The sequence below is a fragment of the Manis pentadactyla genome, chromosome 6, assembly GCF_030020395.1.
Source record: "Manis pentadactyla isolate mManPen7 chromosome 6, mManPen7.hap1, whole genome shotgun sequence".
NCBI lineage: Eukaryota > Metazoa > Chordata > Mammalia > Pholidota > Manidae > Manis > Manis pentadactyla.
This window is the reverse complement of record NC_080024.1, coordinates 19,799,932-19,821,910: the sequence shown is the minus strand read 5'-3', so window position 1 is coordinate 19,821,910 and position 21,979 is coordinate 19,799,932. Positions and strand designations below refer to the sequence as shown.

Genomic DNA, 21,979 nt, shown 5'->3' with positions numbered 1-21,979 from the left:
AGAACCCAAGAATGGACTAGCAGTTACCAAAGGGAAAGGGACTGGGGAGGGTGTGTGGGAAGGGAGGGATAAGGGGAATAAGAGGCTTTACAATTAGCACACATCACGTAAGGGGGTGCACAGGGAAGGCAGTATAGCACAGAGAAGACGAGTGGTGACTACAGCATCTTACTACGCTGATGGACAGTGACCGTAATGGGGTATGTGGTGGGGACTTGATAATGGGAGGAATCTAGTAATCACAATGTTGCTCATGTGATTGTATATTAATGATACCACAGTAAAAAAAAAGACATTAGGTCTCTGTCACAACTATTCAAGGTTGTTATCTTAGCACTAAAGCATCAATGACAGTATGTAAATAAATGTCTTTGTGCTCCAATAAAACTAGATTTGGCCTGTGTGTGGACCATGGTTTGTCTAGAACTAGAACTATGGAGGGAAATGTGGCCAGGAGGAAAAAAGTCTACCTGTTTTCCTCTCAGAAATGTCCCCAAGCCCCACATCAGGCTTAATGCACGCATCTCATGCAAAGGCCCTGGAAGAGGTCGAGCTCCTCAAGAAGCAGATGCCGGGGGTACAACATTTAATGTTTCTTGGGTTAAAAGCTAGGTCACTGCTCCATAGTTCATAGATCTTTAAGTATGGGGATTTTTGAGAACACGTCCTCCATGCCTCCCTCTGTCAGATGAGAAAACAGGCCCAGAGAGGTTGAATGGTCTGCCAAAGGTCACACAGCAAATTCACAGTAAAGTCAGGAGACAGTAGTAGACTTGGGCCTGAACCCCAGGAATCCTTTCTGCTGTGCTACAGCCCTCTTTATGCTCTATGAAATAAGCATCTGCTTTACTTTTCAAAACCCATGGCCAGAGCCCCAGGTAAGAGGGAAAAGAGAGCTTTCAAATTATTTCTGCAAGGAAGTCATTTTTCCAAAAGATATTCACAGAGTCCCGGCATTAAATATATGTGAAAGAAAGGGTGCCTTTCTCCCTATGCCTGGTCCCACACAAAGCCTGTGGAGCACCTCAAAGGGATCATAAGAATCAAAGAAACAAGTTCAAATGTGATTTTATTTATAATCTGCTATCCTCTCAGTACTGCTGGCACTCTGCCTCCTGCACTTTTTAGCCCTGCCCAGGTGCCCAGGGCCAACCAGTGCAGCACACCTCCCAGCCTCCCCTTCCACACCCCGCCATCAAAACTTACTAGTCCTGGATCCCAGTCCCTTGAAAAGCTCATCTGTGCTAGACTATCAATGACAGGGAAATCAATTTTTTGCTATGATACAACTCATCATTCTTTGATAGGAATTATTGTGTTATAGCTCTCAGATATCAAACTTGAGTTTTAAGAGGATCTTATAATAGCTCAACAAAGTGTTTTTGAAATGATGTTAAAAGAGTATTTTGAAATTATGTTATTAAATAATTTTGAAATGATTAGGCAAAAACACCTGGGTTTGGGGGTGTTGCCTGAGATGGGGAAATTTGGGTTCCTACTCTGACTTCAACAACAGCAGTTTTTATTTCATTAGTTTCCTGGTAGATTTCATTAGGGCTGGGGGGTTGGGGGAAGAGTTCCAAAGATAACAGAAAAAAGTTTAAAAACCAAAGCCAAAGCATTGACCCATGGCCAAGATCTCAGTGGGGATGCCAATACAGAAGCTATTCTAAGAGTGTCAAGAATTGTGAAGCATCTGAGATGTGACTCCTACACAAGTTACCAAGATCTCCTGCCACATGGTCACAGGTACTAGCAAGAGACACAAGGCTCCTGGGTAAGAGAAAAAGTACCCAGAAATAGCAGATCAATGGGCCCCAAGGCCAACACAGCAATGGGAAGAGGGCTGAATGACCCCTGCACATGCAGTCGGCTGCATTCCAGGGCAGGATCCCGGAACTTAGGGAGCCTGCGTCTTTCATAACAGGCCATAGGCCTGCCTGCCCTTTGCTCCAGAGAGAGAACTATCTGCACCTCCCAGGCTGTTCACTATAAACGTTCTTGAATAGACAGTCCAGAATGAAGGGCAAAAGGTGCTCACACTATGTGCAGAGATCAAGAGCCCCATGAATGGAGGGTGTGGTCTAAGGCCAGGCCTGCTCAGGACTCTCAAGGAATGTGAGCTTCCCAGACCAGGAGTAAAAGGGGCCAGAGGGAAAGAAAAGTTTGCACAGGGAAAAATAAGCATTTTCTACTTGTTTAGTTTGAAAACACCTCCATCCCTCTTAGAACAAAATTCAAATTCCCCTCCAAGGCCAAGCAGGCCTTCCTGATCTGGTCCTTACCAGTCTTCCCGTGGGTCACATAGTACAGCTCTTCCCCTCGCCGCCTCTGCCGCAGCCACACTGGCCTTCTCGCTGTTGCTGTCATTTACCGTGTTCCTTCCTGCCCCAGAGCCTTGAACCAGCTGCTCCCTCTGCCTGGAATGTCCTTCAAAGGCTAGTGCCTTCACCTCCCTCAGCTCTCCTTCCCAGCCCCTTCACTTTCTGTCCCCTCACATTGTCTTAATTTATCTTGAAAGTGCTTATCACAACCTAGTTGTATTATTTGTTGCCAGCCTCCACTCTAACACAATGAAAGCTCCCTGCGGGGAAACCCTTTATTTACAGCTTTGCCCACAGGAGCTACATCTGACCACCAAAAGAAACAGCTATTTTTAATCCCCTTGATGGCATGCCTACCACTATGAGTTAAATTGTGTCCCCTCCCACCACCACCAAAGTTCATATGTTGAAGTCCTAATCCCCAGCCCCTCAGAATATGACCTTATTTGAGGCTAGTATCTTTACAGAAGTAATCAAATTAAAATGAGATTATTAAAGCGGGCCCTAATCCAGTAGGACCTTAGGAGAAGGGGACATTTGCCATGATTAGCACAACTGGTTAAAACACAATAGTGTCAACTGCTGTTCATGCTTGGAGGCAGGAGTTCAACAGAAAATCTCCAGTCTGAAACATTTCTATATACACAAAGATGTTTTCTATTCCCTAAACATCACTTAAAACAGGCAAAAGATTAACACTCTGCCGTGGATTAAAACGTTCAAACAGCAATCCAAAGCTGCAGCAGTTCCTCAGTGACCAGATCTCACCCTGCGTCGGCTGAGACGTTTACATGAAGTCACGCACTGTCAGGGGTGAGAACATTCTGACCACGCAGAAGGAGTAAAGGATGGCTGAGACAAGGAGTTGGATTGCCCCGCGTCCTGGCTGATTCACAGAGCCCTGCTCTCGGCTTTCTGTGGTTGGAGGAAGAGTCAGAGGGGACTGGACGCAGGAGAAACAAGAGAAGAAATAAAGACCTTTCAAAATTGGGGCAGAGGAACAGGCAGGGTGAGTGGTGTGAACAGCAGTCAGTGTTTCAACATCAGCTGAGGATCTGCCACTGAGAAGAGAGATCCTTTCTCAAATGCCCTGCCTCACCTAACGCCGGTCAGATGGGAAAGCTGTCCAGGAACCCCCAGTTAGCTGTCCATGGTCTCGCGCAACTCAAGGTGGGCTGAATGCTGACTGCCAGCTTTAAACAATTCAGCCCTTGGGCCCCACAAAAACCTTAGGGGCCAGAAGGAGCCTGGCTCACCTGGGGCCTTGGATCCCTACACGTGGGGCCCTCAGGCAGGATCCTGTCCCTATCTCAGGAATCTTGGATCCCAGGCCTCTTGCAGTTTCCGAGGTGATGAGGCGGCCCCAGCCCCAATTCAGGAAAGACCAAAAACCACAGTGCCGATGTACAGGGCCACATGTGGAGGCCCAGCAAAAAGGCACCGAGCTGAGCGGGCCTCCCTGCTCAGAAACCTCTCCTCTTCCTCCTCCTGCACCAGTAATGATGAATGTGGGTTCACGAGTTCATCTTTCAAATCATTCACACTCTTCTGAATTCCTCTGGGCTTTTCCTGCTTCTTTTTAACTTCCAGTTGAGCTAAGCCTACACAGAGTAAATGGGCATTTAATTGGGTGGAAAGATGGGAGGAAAAAATGTCAAGGATGGGATACTCGAGGGGAGAGGCAGGCTTGGTGAGGAGCCGACCAAAGGGGTCGCAGCCCCAGAGTACATGAGAAGAACCCCGCAGGGGCCTCCAGAAGGAAGAGGGAGCCCAGCAAGTCGGGGAAAAGGGTTCTGCGTGTGAAGGCTCCCATCTTGCCGGTCACAAATACATCCTGGGGTAGCTCATCCCTACTCCAGCCAGTCCACTTTGTAGGGATCAGGGGCATGGCTGCCCCAAGAAGTGCCACTGTGACCTGCAGATTATTGAGCTGAAAACCAGTAAGGCCCAGAAGACTCAGGGAGATGCTTTGGCTCCTACTCCACAACCCCCAACTACACAAAAAAGAATTTAGATGGAGGAACTGCTGCAGCATAGCTATCCCCACAGCTAGATATATTATGAGGTAAACTGGGGGTGGTAGACAGAGAGCCATGTGGCTAAGTGGGTTGAAATTCCTCTCTGTGGCCCCCCCCAACACACAGATTCTGTGTGACCCAAAAAACATTTGTTTAACAACATTTACTCTTTTCATATTCCTGTGAATTGCTTCCCTTTTCCTTTGAAGTCTCAGGACCCTGCCCCTTCTCCTGGTTCAGGATGACATATATACCTTATTGTCCCTGATTGTCTTTGGAACCCATGTCTATGGGTGGGTATGTAATTAATACACACGTAATTAAACTTTGTGTTTTTTTCTCCTGTTAATCCTTGAAGAGTAGAGGAAATTTCTTCCTCCGCAACAACTTCATCCTGACACATTACCCATTCCTTTTCCAGACTTCTGCCTGGAAAGACAAAGGGATAAAGGGCTTAGGAGTATGCACTGCAGCCATTCCCTATTAGAAAAATACTGAGATCTCACTGACCATAGATTGATAACAGAATACATGGTGTAAGACAACAGAGGGCATGTTAAAATTTATTTCTGCAGATTGCCATGGCTGGACTTAAAAAGTAGACGGCTTGACTAGTCCTTGTTCTAAGGGTCTCATCTTACAAGCTGTTGCCATTCCCACTCTTGGCTTTCTTCATAGTTCCCCAAAATTTAAGTGATTGCCAGGAAAAAGACCAGGGCCAGGTCACAGCCCTAATGCGTGGCCTGTGTTTAACAACAAACTCAACTGCAGTGCATTTTTATCCCCACCACTCTTGGACTTGAATCCAAACTTTCTGGTATACTCACCAAAGCTGGCCAAAAAAAAAAGAAAAGAAAAGAAAAATTAAGCTCAAATGGACTGAAGTGCATTTGCTGTACAACTAAACAAAAAATATTTTGGTTGTGCTATGAAAGGCTTACTCCTGCTACACTCCTCCCTAATGGACTTGCCCAAAATCTGGGCCTGGTAATTCAGCAAGCGCAACTGGATCTTCTGATTCGTGGTTGAAAAATGTGATTCCACAGCCAGGACTGGCAACCTGTGGCCCAACCTCACATTTCCCACACGCTTACAGCTTCCTATGGCAAAAACATATTGTAGATGGAAGACAGAACTTGGTTAATTTTGACTCAGGTCCATTGAAATCTGCTCCAGGCTAAGTTATGTAATAATAACAGCAATGTCCTAAAAGAGCTTGGGTGTGACTTTACCTTGCCTAGTTTGTAATTAAACATGACAATTATTTCAAGAAGATGTATCCAGTTTATATTCATGAGCCACGAGTCCTCCCTCATATTGCAAATCAATCAAATGGCACAAGTTACTTCCTGCTATAAATAGCATGATCTTGTGCAACAGTTATGTGACAACAGGAAGTAGGCATGGGGCACCCAGATGGAAGGGTGGCTTCATATCATGAAAAATATAGTCTCCTGAACTCAACCTGTAAGACTTCCAGTACACTTAGAGGATTTTAAGTTTAAGAGGCAGATCTGGAACCCCATCAGAACTGGGCAGGTGCTGCCTTTTCCCCAAGGCATTCAATCAAAACCAGAAAGCAAGTCTCATTTCTTATGCAGTACTCTTCACAAGCCTTGCTGAGACGCCCCTGATGCCACGTTCTCATCATCAGCTCCCAATGCACCCATGCCCAGGGCTCTCATGGGCTCTGCAATTGAGAGCCATTTTTCGTTATTCTAAGATGAGCAAAACCAACTAAAGGTGGGAATCAGGGGTGGTTGAGAGGGCAGGGTGGTGCAGAAGCCAAAAATAAAACTCTGTTCATTACCATATGAATTCATAGGCATTTGGAGGGGAAGCACACTCCAGAGAAAGAGCCTGATTTATCAGAAGAATCTTACAACATTGAAAAGATAAATCCAACTGCTTCCTGCACATTCCGCCCCAGTCTCTTTTGGCAGGATTCCTCAAAGCTTGCTCCAGCTCCTCCTAAACTAATTTGCATTCTCTCTCCCCACTCGCACACCTCCCCTTCCCCTGTCTCCAGCACACCCACAGTAAAGCAAAGCAATACAGCCTAGAAAGACCCCAGGAAACAGCCATCACAAAGCATGCTGTGAAATAACTTTATATGAATATAAAAATATAAAGTAATACATGCATATGATACAAAACTGTTTTTGAACAGTACAGAAAATCATACAGTTTTTGGTTGTAATCAGAAATAATGATTAAGTATTCCTGCCTATGATTAAAAATGTCAAGATATAAATATTACAGTAAGAAAAGGAGGGATCTTATCTTAAGGCTAAGATTCCATTTTAAAAACCAGGGAGTTAGGAGGTAAAATGATAATCAGCCAATAACCTACCCTGTCATAAGGTAGGGCAAGCAGTCCTAAATGGTATCACTACTTGAAGGTAATCACTACCTTGAAAAAGAACAGGATCAAGAAATTCCTTATGCCAAGTTTATTTGACAGAATATCTAAAGGACTGATGTAATGTCTCTCTGGAGATTGACATCATAAGACCACATGTCAAGCCTAAGCCCCCCACCCCTTCTTCAAAACCCTTAAAGGCAGAATCCTAAGCCCTTAAGCACACCTCCTCTCTGAGGTTGCCCGCATTCCCCTCTGAGTGTGTACTCTCACATCGAATAAACTTTCTCTGCATAAAACAATTGCACTTGTCTCTGAACTCCTTTCTACGATAAAGACAAGAACTCTCCAACCTCTACCTCTAGTGGTAAATGCCTTTGTCATTTTGCTATTTCATTCCATTTTCTATCCTTAAGCACAAGTCTTCACTCTGTCTTATTTCAGACAAGTATAGGGAAGGGCTACTGAGATCTCTGACTTGGGCTTGCAAGCCCAATGGTGACCCAGACAGGACTTCAGCTGTAGATCATGCTCTCTATCAGCCTGCCAGAAAATCTTTCTTTGCTGTAACTTCAGGGGGAGTGAAAACCCAGGGCAAAATACCTTTGAAACCAAAATCAGTCAAAGGGAGAAATAAAGTGGGAGAAACCCATGTATTTCTTACAAGCAGCCATCCTGCATTTCTCTCGTGACCCAGCTGCACAGAAAAGTGCTCCACCCAATCTCTCCGGTCTAGATAAATCCTCAATAGCCCTTGTAATACCCACTGATATGGAGATGGCTACTTCCCTTCACCCCTTAGAAACACCTGTTGATATGGAGATGCACTAAAGCCAGGTGAGAGATTCTGGAAATACTGAGATTTTACCCACATTTGCCTTTGGAAAGTTCTCAGAACATAATCTCACTCCATCCAGTGCTCTGAGGCTCCCCCAAATCCTGGGGTGGTGGGGACTTAGTTCCCATGCCATGCAGATTCAAGAAGACACTGGACACCAGGTGACCCTGGCTTCCGGAATTGGTAAGGAATTTGCCCTGTGCTGAGTAGGAGTTCAATGAGCTTCCCTTTCCTCCCTCTGCTCTTCCTTGCGCTCCGCTGCCTGCACTGCTGCTGCCATTCACTGCTACTCTCACTTTAATGAATTCCTTCCTTACCTACACTCATCTGATCTGTTTGAAATTCTTTCTCAATCAGAGTCAAGAATCCTCCCTGGTCCAGGCTGAGGTCTCACCTAGTGAGCAGGGAAAGACCTCCCCAGATGCAGCTGCCCCACAACAGTTAAAGGAAAGTAAAAGCCTTCCTCCCTCCACCCATTTCTACTCTCCAGAGGTCAGCTCGATTAACAAGTTCATAGACAACCTTCCAGAAATGTTATCACTATATATTAGCACATATACGCTTTTATAGAAATGGGATAAATCATACATACCCACTTGGCAATACACCATTAACTATCTTCCAAAGTCAATACCTATAAATCTTATCTCAAGATTTTTTAACTGGTACTTCCATTGGATATGTTTATTTCCAGATTTTCACTTTTGGAAACAGCACTGCAAAGAGCATAGATCTTTGTGTAACAGCGTTTGCTTTTTTACCAACAGCAAAGCTGCTGGGTGAGTTAATTTAATTTAGAGTCAATATTGAATCTACTCTACCTTAAAAAGAATCTCAAGCTGGTGAAGGGAGCCAAAATGATGAGGAAGCAGAGGAGCTATTCTTGCCACAATGGACTATTCTGGGGCAGCCACGTCCCGTGTGCTTTCCTGTCAGCCAAGAGCGAAACTGTAGCTCTCTACTGAATGCTGCCACAGTGCACTCGGGCACAGTCTCCTGTGCTCAATGGCCTTATTGGTTTCTGTGCCTTCAGTCCAGCTTTATGTATTGAATAATTAGTCAAGAAAATGAATGAGTCTTCAATTGGAGAAGTGCAGCTCTCTTAGGGCTACAGAGAGGATATCATTCTTTAGGAAAATAGTCAAGAGTTGTGGGAGAAAGTGGGACTGTAGGACTTGCTGAGCATTGGCAGTGCATTAAATTCCATTGCAATAATCTGTTTGCTTTATTTATACTACAACACCTAGAGATCCCTGCCTTCCATTCCTCTGGAGGATTATCTGCCTAATAATCTCTTCAGCAAGTTGAGCCTTTATTTGAAATACTTCCCTTGCTCTCAGCTGACGATTCATTCAATATTACAATATGTTGGATTTCCCCTGATTCCACATTCTGCTGCCCACCCTTCCAAATCCCTGCCTGTGTCCACTGCCTCAGGCTACTGTTCACAGGGATGATGTTCCAAATCCTCTTTTAACAAAATGGGGAAAGTCTCTTCAATAAGCAGTGTTGGAAAAACTAGAGTTACATGTAAAAGAATGACACTGGACCACTGTCTTATACCACACACAAATATAGACTCAAAATGGATTATAAGACCTGATACTATAAAACTCCTAAAGGAAACATAAACATTAAACTCTTGAACATTGGTATTGGCAGTTTTTTTTTCTGAGTATGTCTCCCCAAACAAGGGAAACAAAGGCAAAAATAAACAAGTGGGACTACATTAAATTGAAAAGCTCCTGTACAGTAAAAGAAACCACCAACAGAACTCAAAGAATGAGAGAAGATATTGGCAAATGATATATCCAATAAGGGTTAACATCCAAAATATATAAAGAACACATACAACTCAACATCCAAAAAAAACAAATAATCTGATTAAAAAATGGGCAGAGGGCTTGAACAGACATTTTTCTGAAGAAAACATACAGATGGCCAACAGACACATGAAAAGATGCTCCACATCATTAATCATCATAAATTGAAACCACAATGATATGTCACCTCACACTAGTCATAATGGCCACTATCCAAAAGATAAGAAATAATGTGTTGACAACAATGTGGAAGAAAGGGAATCCTCCTTCCTACACAGTTGGTGGGAATATAAATTGGTTCAGCCACTATGGAAAACAGTATGGAGATTCCTCAAAAAGCTAAAAACAGAAATACCATATGATCTAGTAATTCCATTTCTGGGCATTTACCTGACAAAAACAAAACCACTAATTTAAGAAGACATTTCAACCCTACATTTATTGCAGCATTATTTACAATAGCCAAAATATGGAAGCAATCTAAATGTCCATTGCTAGATGAATGGATAAAGATGTGCTTCTTATAAACCATGGAATATTACTCAATCATAAAGAATGAAATCTTGCCATTTGTAACAACGTGGATGGGCCTTGAGGAAATTATGCTAAGTGAAATAAGTCAGACAGAGAAAGACAAATACCATATGATTTCATTTATATATGGAATCTAAAATAATAAAACAAACAAAACAGAAATAGACTCACAAATATAGAGAACAAACAGTAGTTGCCATTAGGGAAAGGAGTGAGGGGATGGATGAAATAGATTACAGGGGATAAAGAGGTACAAATTTTTAATAATAAACTAAATAAGTCATGGGGATGAAAGTACAGCATAGGGACTATAGTCAATAATATTGTAATACTTGGTATGATGACAGATGGCAACTATATTTACTGTGGTGAGCATTTCATAATATATATAATTGTAAAATCACTATGTTGTACACCTGAAACTAACATATTGTACATCAAATATACTTTAATAAAAAAATTAAGTTTCAGTTGTGCAAGATGAAAAAAAAAGATTTATCTACCCCATCACTACCCACCCACCACCAATGGCAGGGTGTCCTAACCAAATGACATGAATAACTTAACACTGGAGATGAAAGCACCAGGTTATCATCACTGGAGGACAATGGAAATTAGTATAGTACATGCAAACTACTTAGGGCAGCAGCTGGTACACAGTAAGTGCTCTGTGTCAGTTGCCATTGTTCTCATTGTCTGGATTCTTTTTCACTAAGCCACCTTCTAGTCTGGTCACTGGTTTCCCTTACAGATGTGATTATAGGGGAGAGACTGCACTAACCAGCAAGTTTATGGCCCACCAAAAGGTTATATGCATTTGAAGGTTTTAATAGAACAGAGTGACCTCCCCAAGCAATAAGAAATTTTGCCATCTGACTGCTTTTGGTGTTGATCTGCAACTCTCCCCTGAATGTCCAGCCTGCCAACTTTCCTATCAGATTTTGGCTTCACCAGGCCTTCACAATTATGAGCCAATTCCGAAAATAAATATCTAGATAGATAAATAGATAGATAGATGGAAGGAAGGAGGGAGGGGGGAAAGAAAGGAAGGAAGAAAGAGAAAGAAAGAAAGGGAGAGAGAGAGAAAAGAGAGAGAGAGAGGATAGGAGGGAAGGGGAGGGAGGGAGGAAAGAAAGAAGAGAAAGAGGGAGGGAGGGAAAGAAAGAAGACAGACCCTATTTTCTGTTTCTCCAGAGAACTCTAATACACTCTTTACCTTCAAATAGTTCCACATGGTGTGAAAAATTCAAGTGCAAAGATCTGCAAGGCTGATCAGCAGATCTTAGACAAAAGTGACACAATCCATGGTATTCCAAGCCTGTGAGTTTTGCATGAACAACCCACCAGCAGCCCTAACATACATACCCACACTGACCTAAGAATGGCAGTGGAACTGGAAATGGGTCCTTAACTAGTTGCAAGTAGCAGCTCTAACTTAGTGGCCATATCAGTCAGTTAGACTGAGTTAAGAGGTGGAGGATCCAGGAAGAACAGAAGGGAATTTTCCTACATCGTTGATACTGAATTAACACTAAGACTAAAAAATAGCCTTTCAGGTGTATAAAGTACTGACAACACTTTAATTCCAAATCAAACCTGCGTGGTCTATCATTAGACACATCATTTTTAATAAAATTAACCAATAAATAGTAACATCAGGCAAAACATGACCTTCTGTAAACAGATCCTATATATGAGAATAGCCTAGATGCTGTTGAAGAAACAATCACAGCTTGGGAGTCTTCTTACAAGGGACATAAGCTAGACAGTGTCTTTTATTTTTTCTACACAATGCTATGCCTATAAGCTTATTTTACCACCTGACTGTTCCTGCTGACATTTAAGTAAAGGACAAGGAAAATCATTTAGCTGTCTGCACTAAATCTTCAGAACTCTGTGGTCTTCCTTCTCTACTCCTTAGTCAAGGCGGTTGAACCCTGAGTCAGAAGACCAGTTCTGCTTGCACACTATCAAGAAAAGTCACTTAACCTCTTTGGGTCTCTTTCTTGCTCTCTTTTAATAAATAGTTCATCTACATCAAAGACTACTGTGAGGAGCCAGGTGATGCCTATAGGAGGCGCCCTACTGTATGACAGGCAGGCATTTCTGATATCTTGTTTGTTCTAGGAAAACTAACGCCAATATTGAGGTAGGTTACTGGAGGCTTAACTTGGCATTAATCTCTGTTTCAAATTTATAAGTACTCAACTATAATTTCTTTCGAAAATTTTAACTTTAGGAGGCAGCTTTATGGCATCAATTTCTTCTCAAGCCCACTGGTTTATGCAAGTTGTAAAAAAAAAAAGTGGAAAGATACCATTGCTATCGGTGAATTATCCTGCACATGCAATAAATATGTGGCCTTCCTTCTGGCAACTTTCAAACTCTCAAGCACAATAACTCAGGAAACACAGAGGTGCAGATATCCATTACTGTGACAGCAAAATTGCGGACATGGTAAAGGTTGGCCAGCTTTTGCCCATTTCCTACAGCATGGCATTTTCCTGAAGGTCCCCAACTTGTCTGTGATTTTTATTTCACTGTCCCACCAATCCTGCCAACATATATTATCTACTGGCTTCCACATATCTTTCTAGGGCCCAGAAGGAGGAGGCCAATGAGGACAAAGTCTAAAGAACAGCAAAAGGAGGAAGGGGCCTGGCCATTGCATTCTAGTATGTGAACTCCTAGAGAAACAGTAGGAGTCAGATACGAAAAGCTCCCTCCAGTTTTCTGTCCTCTCCATTTCCCTTCCACGACCAAGCAGCTCAGAGGGAGGCTCTGCCAGGCTTCTGCCTTTTCTGGGTTTACATCTCTGGTGCTGATATTCAGTGGAGGTGAACAGCCCACAGTTTCAACTGTATCTACTCTGTGCAGATGTGAAAATGGATCAATTTGGAGCCACAAGTTGTTTTATTGATCAATTTAGAGTTTAAGAAAGGTGACTGAAAGAACAAGTGTTGGTGAGAATCTGGAGTGGAGCTCTTGCACGTTGCTGGTGGGGGTATAAAATGATGCAGCCACTGTGGAAAACAGTATGGTGGTTCCTCAAAAAATTAAACATAGAATTGTCATATAATCCTGCGATCCCACTTCCGGATATATACATATACCCAGATCTGAAAGCAGAGACTCAAAAATATTCCTGTGAACACCCATGTTCTTAGTGGTATTACAATAGCCAAAAGATGGAAACAACCCAAGTGCCCATCAATGAATGGATGGATAAAGAAAATGTGGTTTATACACACAGAATATTATCCAGCTTTAAAAAGGAAGGAAATTCTGACACATGCTCCAACTCGGACGAACCTTGAGGATATCATGCTAAGTGAAGGAAGCCAGTCACAAAAAGAAAAAAACTGTATGATTCTACTACTATGAGGTAACTAAAGCAATCAAATTCATAGAGACAGAAAGCAGAATGGTGGCTGCTAGGGACTGGGGGGAGGGGAAGAGTTATTAGTTAATGGGCACAGAGTTAAGTTGGGGAAGATGAAAAATCCTGAAGATGGATGGTAGTGATGGTTGCCCAACAGTGTGAATGTGCTTACTGCCATTGAACTGACACAAATAGTTAAAATGTTAAATTTTATGCTTATATATATTTTATCACAATTTTAAAAAAGGAAAGTGACCCTATGTCTCATCTTGTCTAGGGCAGTCCCAATTTATATCTTTGGACTGGCATACTTGATATTAGCATCCCTCTTTGCTCTCAGTTAAGACCTTGTAACTGTGTCCCAAACTGGACAATAAATAGTATGATAACCCTAAGGTTAAATAACTACTCAGTGTCAATAAGTAGAACACAGCAGAGAGAGGTGCAACTCACATCCCTAAGTCTGTCTAATTCCAGAGCCCATGCTTTTCACCACTTCACATCCCAGTGAATATTTAAGGACCCCCCTTCCCCTACCTATTATCAAGTTTTCTAATATTTACTGCTTCAATTCTGCTGGCTTACATAGAGCTTTGATGTGTTACCTAGTAAGAGACATTACCCTAATGCTAACATCAAGAAATGCTTATATATTTTTTATAGGGTGGCCAAAGAATGAAAAGGAACATCACAGACAGACAGAATGTCTTCTGGTGTAATCCACTGGCCTTCTGAATCTGGAATGGTGCTTGAGGTATCAAAAATTCCCAGTGAAGGATGTTACATGCAGTGGCCACCACAGGTTGACACCACACAAACACCAAAATCACTCTGATTCTGTTGATACAGAATGAGTAATGCCAACAAATGCACAGACCAGAGCACCTACTGGAGGCAGGAAGTCAACATCCATTTGGTAACTTTGTCTTGGACCACAAAGATTCCACTCAGGCTTTCTCTAAGCTCACTGGAGAAACTGGAGCAATGTTTCCAGGCATACAGCTTCCGGGTCATACAAACTGAGCTGCCATCCCAATTCTCCCTCTCATTTCCACCAATACCTTGTCCTGAAAGTTTTAATCCTATGTGTCAAAATACATCCTTCATAGGGTTACCGGAATGATTTGGTATTTGTAGGGTATGCACATGCTACTTAGCATCCTAATAAGCATTTTTATTCTCTCCCCCTCAAACCCACATAGTTACCAGCAAAGTCATATAAAGAATGGTTGCACTGAACAATCCAGGTAATCTGAACCCAAAGATAAAGTCCTTTGTAGCAACCCAGAATTATCTACAGCGTTGCCTCAATTTTCCACTGTTATTTTGCTCCTTCATACTTGGTATAAAACATGCTATCCTATCTCCAACAGTAGCCAGTGTTCACTGCCTACAGAGAAATCAAATGGCCCTATCAGGGCAGGTCTTACCTAATGTGTGGAGATCTGCTACCCCAGAGGAATGCAGAGCCCAGCTGGGATAACCCTGTCGTGCCAATATGTGGCAGACTCATGATCAATTCACCCTCCTTCCATGCTGCCTCACATCCTCTGACCAAATAGTCCAGTCAAAGCTGTTTTGTCCTGTGTTTTAATACAAGGAATATGGAAAGGCTTAGTGTAGAATCCAGACACTGCCAACAGCCCCTGGGCAGGTCTGTTGCTATTTTAAACATTTTATTGGAACTGTTTACAATGCGTGGCAACACTCTGCCAGCAGAGTTCTGACACACAGGAAAAGCAAACGAATTGTAAACCAGCATCATTTTATGTGTGTGCCTCTATGGTTTTAATAAATAATAACATTTAGCCCTTTCCCAGGGTTCAGCAGAGGGTGTTTTCACAGGATCACTCCAGCCACACAAGCATCTGATGTTCATGTGGCTCCTGCTAGTGACGTTACAACTCATAACACTTTCTCAAACTCCGTCATGATCTTCAAATCAAACATAGCTCTTCTAGTATATAAATACAGCTTTGTTCAGTGACATTTCTGAGATTGATTAGATTTCTTGCATTTACTTTCCTAATCAAAACTGTTAAAGTCTTTATTCTAGCAGAGTAAAAATGTTGAAGTCATATACAAACTCCTAAAAAGGAATTGCCACTGAACCACATTTGGAAGGGACACCAAATAACATAAGTCAGAAGACACTAAACCAAGTGAAGAAGGGACGGAAAGGAACAGGATGAAACATCTTGGAACCAATAAAACAGAAGTTCAGAGTAGGGGTCTTAGCTGACTGCAATCACCCTGCAATCACCGTGGAAAAACTTCACTGGGGAAAAATGTTATGTTACAACTGGTAACACTTTCTCAAACTCCGTTAAGATCTTCAAACCAGCATAGCTCTCATCTCATTCATGTGAAAACGCCTTTCTTATCCCTGGCCTCAGAAAGTCATAGAAATGGGCATTAAACAGACTTTGCTCACACATCTTGAAATCTACACTGAATCACAGATAACATCTATTCCTCTCTCACAATTTCAATCATGGTGCTCATTATACATTATGTCTCTGGATTCACAAAGCCCAGATTCAAGTCCTGGCTCCATGCTTTTGGCTCTGTGGCCTTGGACAAGTTGCTTCATAAAGAAGCAATATTGGTACCTACCTCAGTGAGTGGTTGTGAAGAGGGACATAGTTAGTATATACAAAGTAGCTGAACAGTGCCTGGCATGGTTTTATTATTATCAATATATTGGAGGACAAGATCTCTCAGTATGATTAAAATTACTGATACAAATAAATAAATCAGGTACACTGATAGTTCATTAACCATTATTAAGCTCCCTAAAACAGAGTGTATTAAGTGATGTACAACTAGTTTGATGAAAATGAACATCTGGGTAGTAATTTAGTGGCATGATTTTGAGATGGTTCACTAAATCTCAGTCAAACATATGGTATTTTATGGCATCATTCAGACAAGAGCGATACTTTTTACACTGCTTGGAGGTCTACAAATGCATTGTTTCTTCTGCTGAAAGTCTGTTTTCCATCAACATTTTGAAGGCTTGTGCAAATGAAAGTGGATTCTATTAGATTTAAATAGTTCCTTTTTATATTTTCTGACACTGCTGCTGGTAACTTCAAGTTCACACCTTTGCTTCATTATTTGCTCACCTGTATATCTTCTCTGATTTTTTTTTTCAATTTGGGAGAACACAGCAAATTTAACCTTCACTGTTTGCAGTCCTTCCTCTATCAGTTTCAATTTCAATAGGGGAATGTAAGTAGTATATATACTGTCTTGAAATTACTTTTTATTTTTTAGAGAATTCCAAATAGGGACATTCCTATTTGCTATTCATACTCAAGGAAGGTACTCAAAATTCAATTTTTCTTAATACCTTGCTTGAGCTTCTAAATTTCATCAAACAAAAATATCTAGGGCAACTTGTTCCTTAATCAGTGGAATTTGTTTTTCTTTCAAAACTAAAATCCCCCGTGTTATTAAAATTTGTATCAATTTCATCATTTCAAATTTCATTTCAAAACTATTTCATCATTTCAAAATTTTGGAAGAAAATATAGGGAACTTATTTATTTTTCTTTCAAAACTAAAATCCCCTGTGTTATTAAAATTTGTATCAATTTCATCCTGTGTGAAAAACAAACAACAGTAATAGGTAAGAAACCTGTTCAAACTTAAAACACCCTCACCAGCTGCCCACTTAGATCTTCTAAATCAATGGTGAGTTCATTTTCCATCATACTGGACAGAATAATAAACAGTAGTTGTCCTTGTTGTTATTGTTCCTTACATATCAGGAGCCCATAAACTTATTTTATTTAGTCAATACATTTTTTTTAAATGTGAGTTACCATTTAAAAATCTGGACATTTGATGTGTAAATGTGGTTTTTCAGCTCCTTCTAAAAATCAAAAGTTCTGGCACCTCCAGATTCTCAGCATGGCAAACAGCTCTCTGAAGCTTAGCAGTTGTTCGCCTTAAACACAGTATGGCCCTGAATTCCAGGGCTATTCAGTTCTATACTCTCAAGTGCTTTTCCTCTAAGAAGGAAACACTGTGATGATTCCAACATTTTAAATACATGTACTCTTTGACCCAGCAATTCTACTCCTGAGAAACTCTGTAAGGTCATAAAAGTACATAGGGATAGCCACTTCAGCATTCCTTCCAAGAGCAAATAACCAGCGTCAACCTAAACATTTAACAGAGACTGGCTGAAGAAATGATCGCAAATGCAGGCAAGAGAACACTAAAGAACCCCCAAAAGCAGTAAGGTACATCTAAGCATACTGAAATGGAAATATGTCTGAAATATATTAGTAAGTACAAAAAAAAGCAAAGTACAAAACAGGATGTAATGTAAAGTGACAAAATCTTTGAGGAAACTGAATAGATACATTAATATGTGCTTTTATACGCATTTCAAATTTTTGGAAGAAAATATAGGAAACTTTTTTTTAAGTCTTGTACCTGTACTATATATAATATATATGCAAATAATACTATTACAGACTAACTGTGTGTATGTGTGTATATATATATTTTACGCTTCAAAGGAAGCACCATGAACAAAACTATTTCAGATCATTTCATGTATAATCATCATCACATCTTCTTATTTATTTGATTGTCTGCCTTGGTTACTTGGTTACTCTAGTTTCTCTAGAGCTAAGCTTGACTTCATTTCTTAGGTAAGGAGAAGAAAAAGCCTTCTGCATGGACCTTCAGTCAGGTTCAAGAGCAGCAGAAAAAGACACAACAGACCACTTTGGAAGCTGTGATTATTCAGAGTGCTTTGCAGCTCATATTACCTCCTCTACTGTCCTTTCAAAAGTAAAGACAAATAGGGCAGAGAGGCAAGAGCTCTTCCAGGGAGAGCTGCCAGGCTCAGCTCTAAACACCCCTTCAAGGCCCTTCACATTTGAATGGGGTGCTGGAGAAAGAGACAGACAGACACAGAGAGAGGGAGTGAGGTGCTTACCATATATCACTGCCCTATTACTGTTACAGTTTTGGGCACAGTGGGGGAAGAATAAAAAGAAAGAGAACTAGTTCTGTTCTCACCAGCTGATACCCTGATTGGTCAGCCAACAAAGAACAGTAAGGAGTGGATCTTTCCACTGAAAGGAAAGTGAGGTCATGCATTCCTGTCCACGTGCACAGGAAAGGCAGCCAGGGCTACAGTTCCAGGCCAAAGCCAGCTTTCTGATGCACTTTAAGTGTTACCAGTGGAGGAAGGGATCCCACTCGGGACATGGGAAACCAGGGATAGCACGGAGCAACACCCCTCGTGGGCGGCTATGCCCAAGTAAAACCTTGTGCTGGCCACCACGCAGAAGCTGTCCCCATCAGCACTCTACACGCAGGAAAGGACGCTCTCCACCAGCCCCTGCGGGACTCTTCAGCTCACCCTTCCCCCAGGGCTCAAGAACCAGAGGCAACTGTCAGCCCTTCCCCATCCTGTGATCTCCATCTCCATGCCCATTTCTAATTCCTCAAAGGTATCCAAGCCACCACACAATAAAAGGACACATAGCATCTCTAAAAGCTATTACCTTCTTCAACATCATCCACCACATCAACAAAAAGGACAAAAACCACATGATCATCTCCATAGATGCTGAACAAGCATTCAACAAAATTCAACATCCACTCATGATAAAAACTCTCAACAAAATGGGTACAGAGGGCAAGTACCTCAGCATAATAAAGGCCATATATGACAAACCCACAGCCAATATCATACTTAAAAGCGAGAAGCTGAAAGCTTTTCCTGTAAGATCAGGAACAAGACAAGGGTGCCTACTCTCCCCACATCTATTCAACATAGTACAGGAGGTCCTAGCCACAGCATTCAGACAAAACAAAGAAATAAACGACATCCAGACTGGTAAGGAAGAAGCCAAACTGTGGTTGTTTGCAGACTACATGATATTGTACATAAAAACCCCTAAAGAATCCACTCCAAAACTACTAGAACTAATATCTGAATTCAGCAAAGTTGCAGAATACAAAATAAATACACAGAAATCTGTTGCATTCCTATACACTAACAATGAACTAGCAGAAAGAGAAATCAGGAGAACAATTCCATTCACAATTACATCAAAAAGAATAAAACACCTAGGAATAAACCTAATCAAGGAAGTGAAAGACCTATACCCTGAAAACTACAAGACACTCTTATGAGAAATTAAAGAGGATACTAATAAATGGAAATTCATCCCATGCTCTTGGGTAGGAAGAATTAAAATTGTCAAAATGGCCATCCTGCTTAAAGCAATGAACAGATTCAATGCAATCCCTATCAAAATACCGACAGCATTCTTCAACGAACTAGAACAAATATTCTAAAATTCATATGGAACCACAGAAGACCCTGAATAGCCAAAGCAATCCTGAGAAAGAAGTATAAAGCAGGGCAAATCTCACTTCCCAACTTCAAGCTCTACTACAAAGCCACAGTAATCAAGACAATTTGATACTGGCACAAGAACAGACTCATAGATCAGTGGAACAGAAGAGAGAGTCCAGACATTAACTCAAACATATATGGTCAAGTAATAAACGATAAAGGAGCCATGGACATACAATGGGGAAATGACAGCCTCTTCAACAGCTGGTGTTGGCAAAACTGGACAGCTACATGTAAGAGAATGAAACTGGATCACTGTCCAACCCCATACACAAAAGTAAACTCGAAATGGATCAAAGACCTGAATATAAGTCATGAAACCATAAAACTCTTAGAAGAAAATATAGGCAACTCTCCTGAATATAAACATGAGCAACTTCTTCATAAACATATCTCCCTGGGCAATGGAAACAAAAACAAAAATGAACAAGTGGGACTATATCAAATTAAAAAGCTTCTGTACAGCAAAGGACACCATCAGTAGAACAAAAAGGCATCCTACAGTATGGGAGAATATATTCATAAATGACACATCTGATAAGGGGTTTTGTTACCCTAAAGAACTCACATGCCTCAACAAACAAAAAGCAAATAATCCAATTAAAAAATGGGCAGAGGAAGAAGTGTCTAAACAGACACTTCTCCAAAGAAGAAATTCAGATGGCCAACAGACACATGAAAAGATGCTCCACATCGCTAATCATCAGAGAAATGCAAATTAAAACCACAACCAGATATCACCTCACACCAGTTAGGATGGCCACCAACCAAAAGACAAACAACAACAAATGTTGGCGAGGATGTGGAGAAAGGGGAACCCTCCTAGAATGCTGGTGGGAATGTAAATTAGTTCAACAATTGTGGAACGCAGTATGGAGGCTCCTCAAAATACTCAAAATAGAAATACCATTTGACCCAGGAATTCCACTCCTAGGAATTTACCCTAAGAATGCAGCACTCAAGTTTGAAAAAGACAGATGCACCCCTATGTTTATCGCAGCACTATTTACAATAGCCAAGAAATGGAAGCAACCTAAGTGGCCATCAGTAGATGAATGGATAAAGAAGATGTGGTACATATACACAATGGAATATTATTCAGACATAAGAAAACAAATCCTACCATCCGCAACAACATGGACAACATGGATGGAGCTACAGGCTATTATGCTCAGTGAAATAAGCCAGGCAGAGAAAGACAAGTACCAAATGATTTCACTCATCTGTGGAGTATAAGAACAAAGAAAAAAGTGGAGGAACAAAACAGCAGCAAACTCATAGAACCCAAGAATGGACTAACAGTTACCAAAGGAAAAGGGACTAGGGAGGAAGGGTGAGAAGGGAGGGATAAGGGGAATAAGGGGCTTTATGATTGGCACACATAATGTAGAGTCAGGGGCACAGAGAAGACAAGCAGTGACTCTATAACATCTTACTACGCTGATGGACAGTAACTATAATGGGTATGTGGTGGGGACCTGATAATGGGGGGAATCTAGTAACCAAAATGTTGGCTCATGTAATTGTATATTAATGATACCAAAAAATTTAAATAAATAAATAAATAAAAATAAAAGCTATTACCTCCTGCTAAAGCACTTTTCTGGGGAAAATATAGTTAGCAATTAAATAGCAAAAATAAAGAAACAAAAAAGAAGAAAGAGAGGACCCTCCCATAGCTGTCTCCCCACAACCCCACCACACACACACACACACACATACACATACACACTCTCTCTCTCTCTCTCTCTCTCTTTTGAGTTTTTCTTCAGAGCCAGAGCCTGGGGTTTAAATAACCCTATTCTTCTCAATTACTTTAAGATACAAAATGAAATACGTAGTCTGTACTTCACACAGGTATCTACTCAGAACTAACTGCTGAACACAGAAGTTAGAAAGCTTAGGTTGTATTATTTGGAAAATGATACCCATAATACTATACTATATTGTATCTACATAGTACTGTAACACTACTTTTAAAATGTAGGAGAAAATAACACATTATCCCCTTTGCTGTTTTCTCTTAACTTAATAAGTCCTCTCCTTTTCAATATTCTAGTGTTCCCACAGCAGTCACTTTGGATAAGAGTCCATGAAGAGCAGTTTCCACACCTGCCATTATCCACTTGTCAAAACGTATACTGTATACTGTGAAGAGTGAACCCTAATGTAAACTATGAACTTTAGCTAATTATAAGTATCAATATTGGCTATAACAAATGTACTAACCTAATGCAAATATTAAGAAGAGTGGACATAGTGGGTAGTGGAGGTGGTCTGTACCTTCTGTTCTAGTCCTCTATA

At 41.2% G+C, this 21,979-nt stretch overlaps 1 protein-coding gene across 1 annotated transcript in view; it reads right to left on the bottom strand.

Moving 5' to 3' along the window:
* Nucleotides 1-21,979, bottom strand: part of MREG (melanoregulin) — a 62,743-nt gene that overhangs the window by 21,114 nt on the left and 19,650 nt on the right. The gene's annotated exons all lie outside the window — the stretch shown is intronic.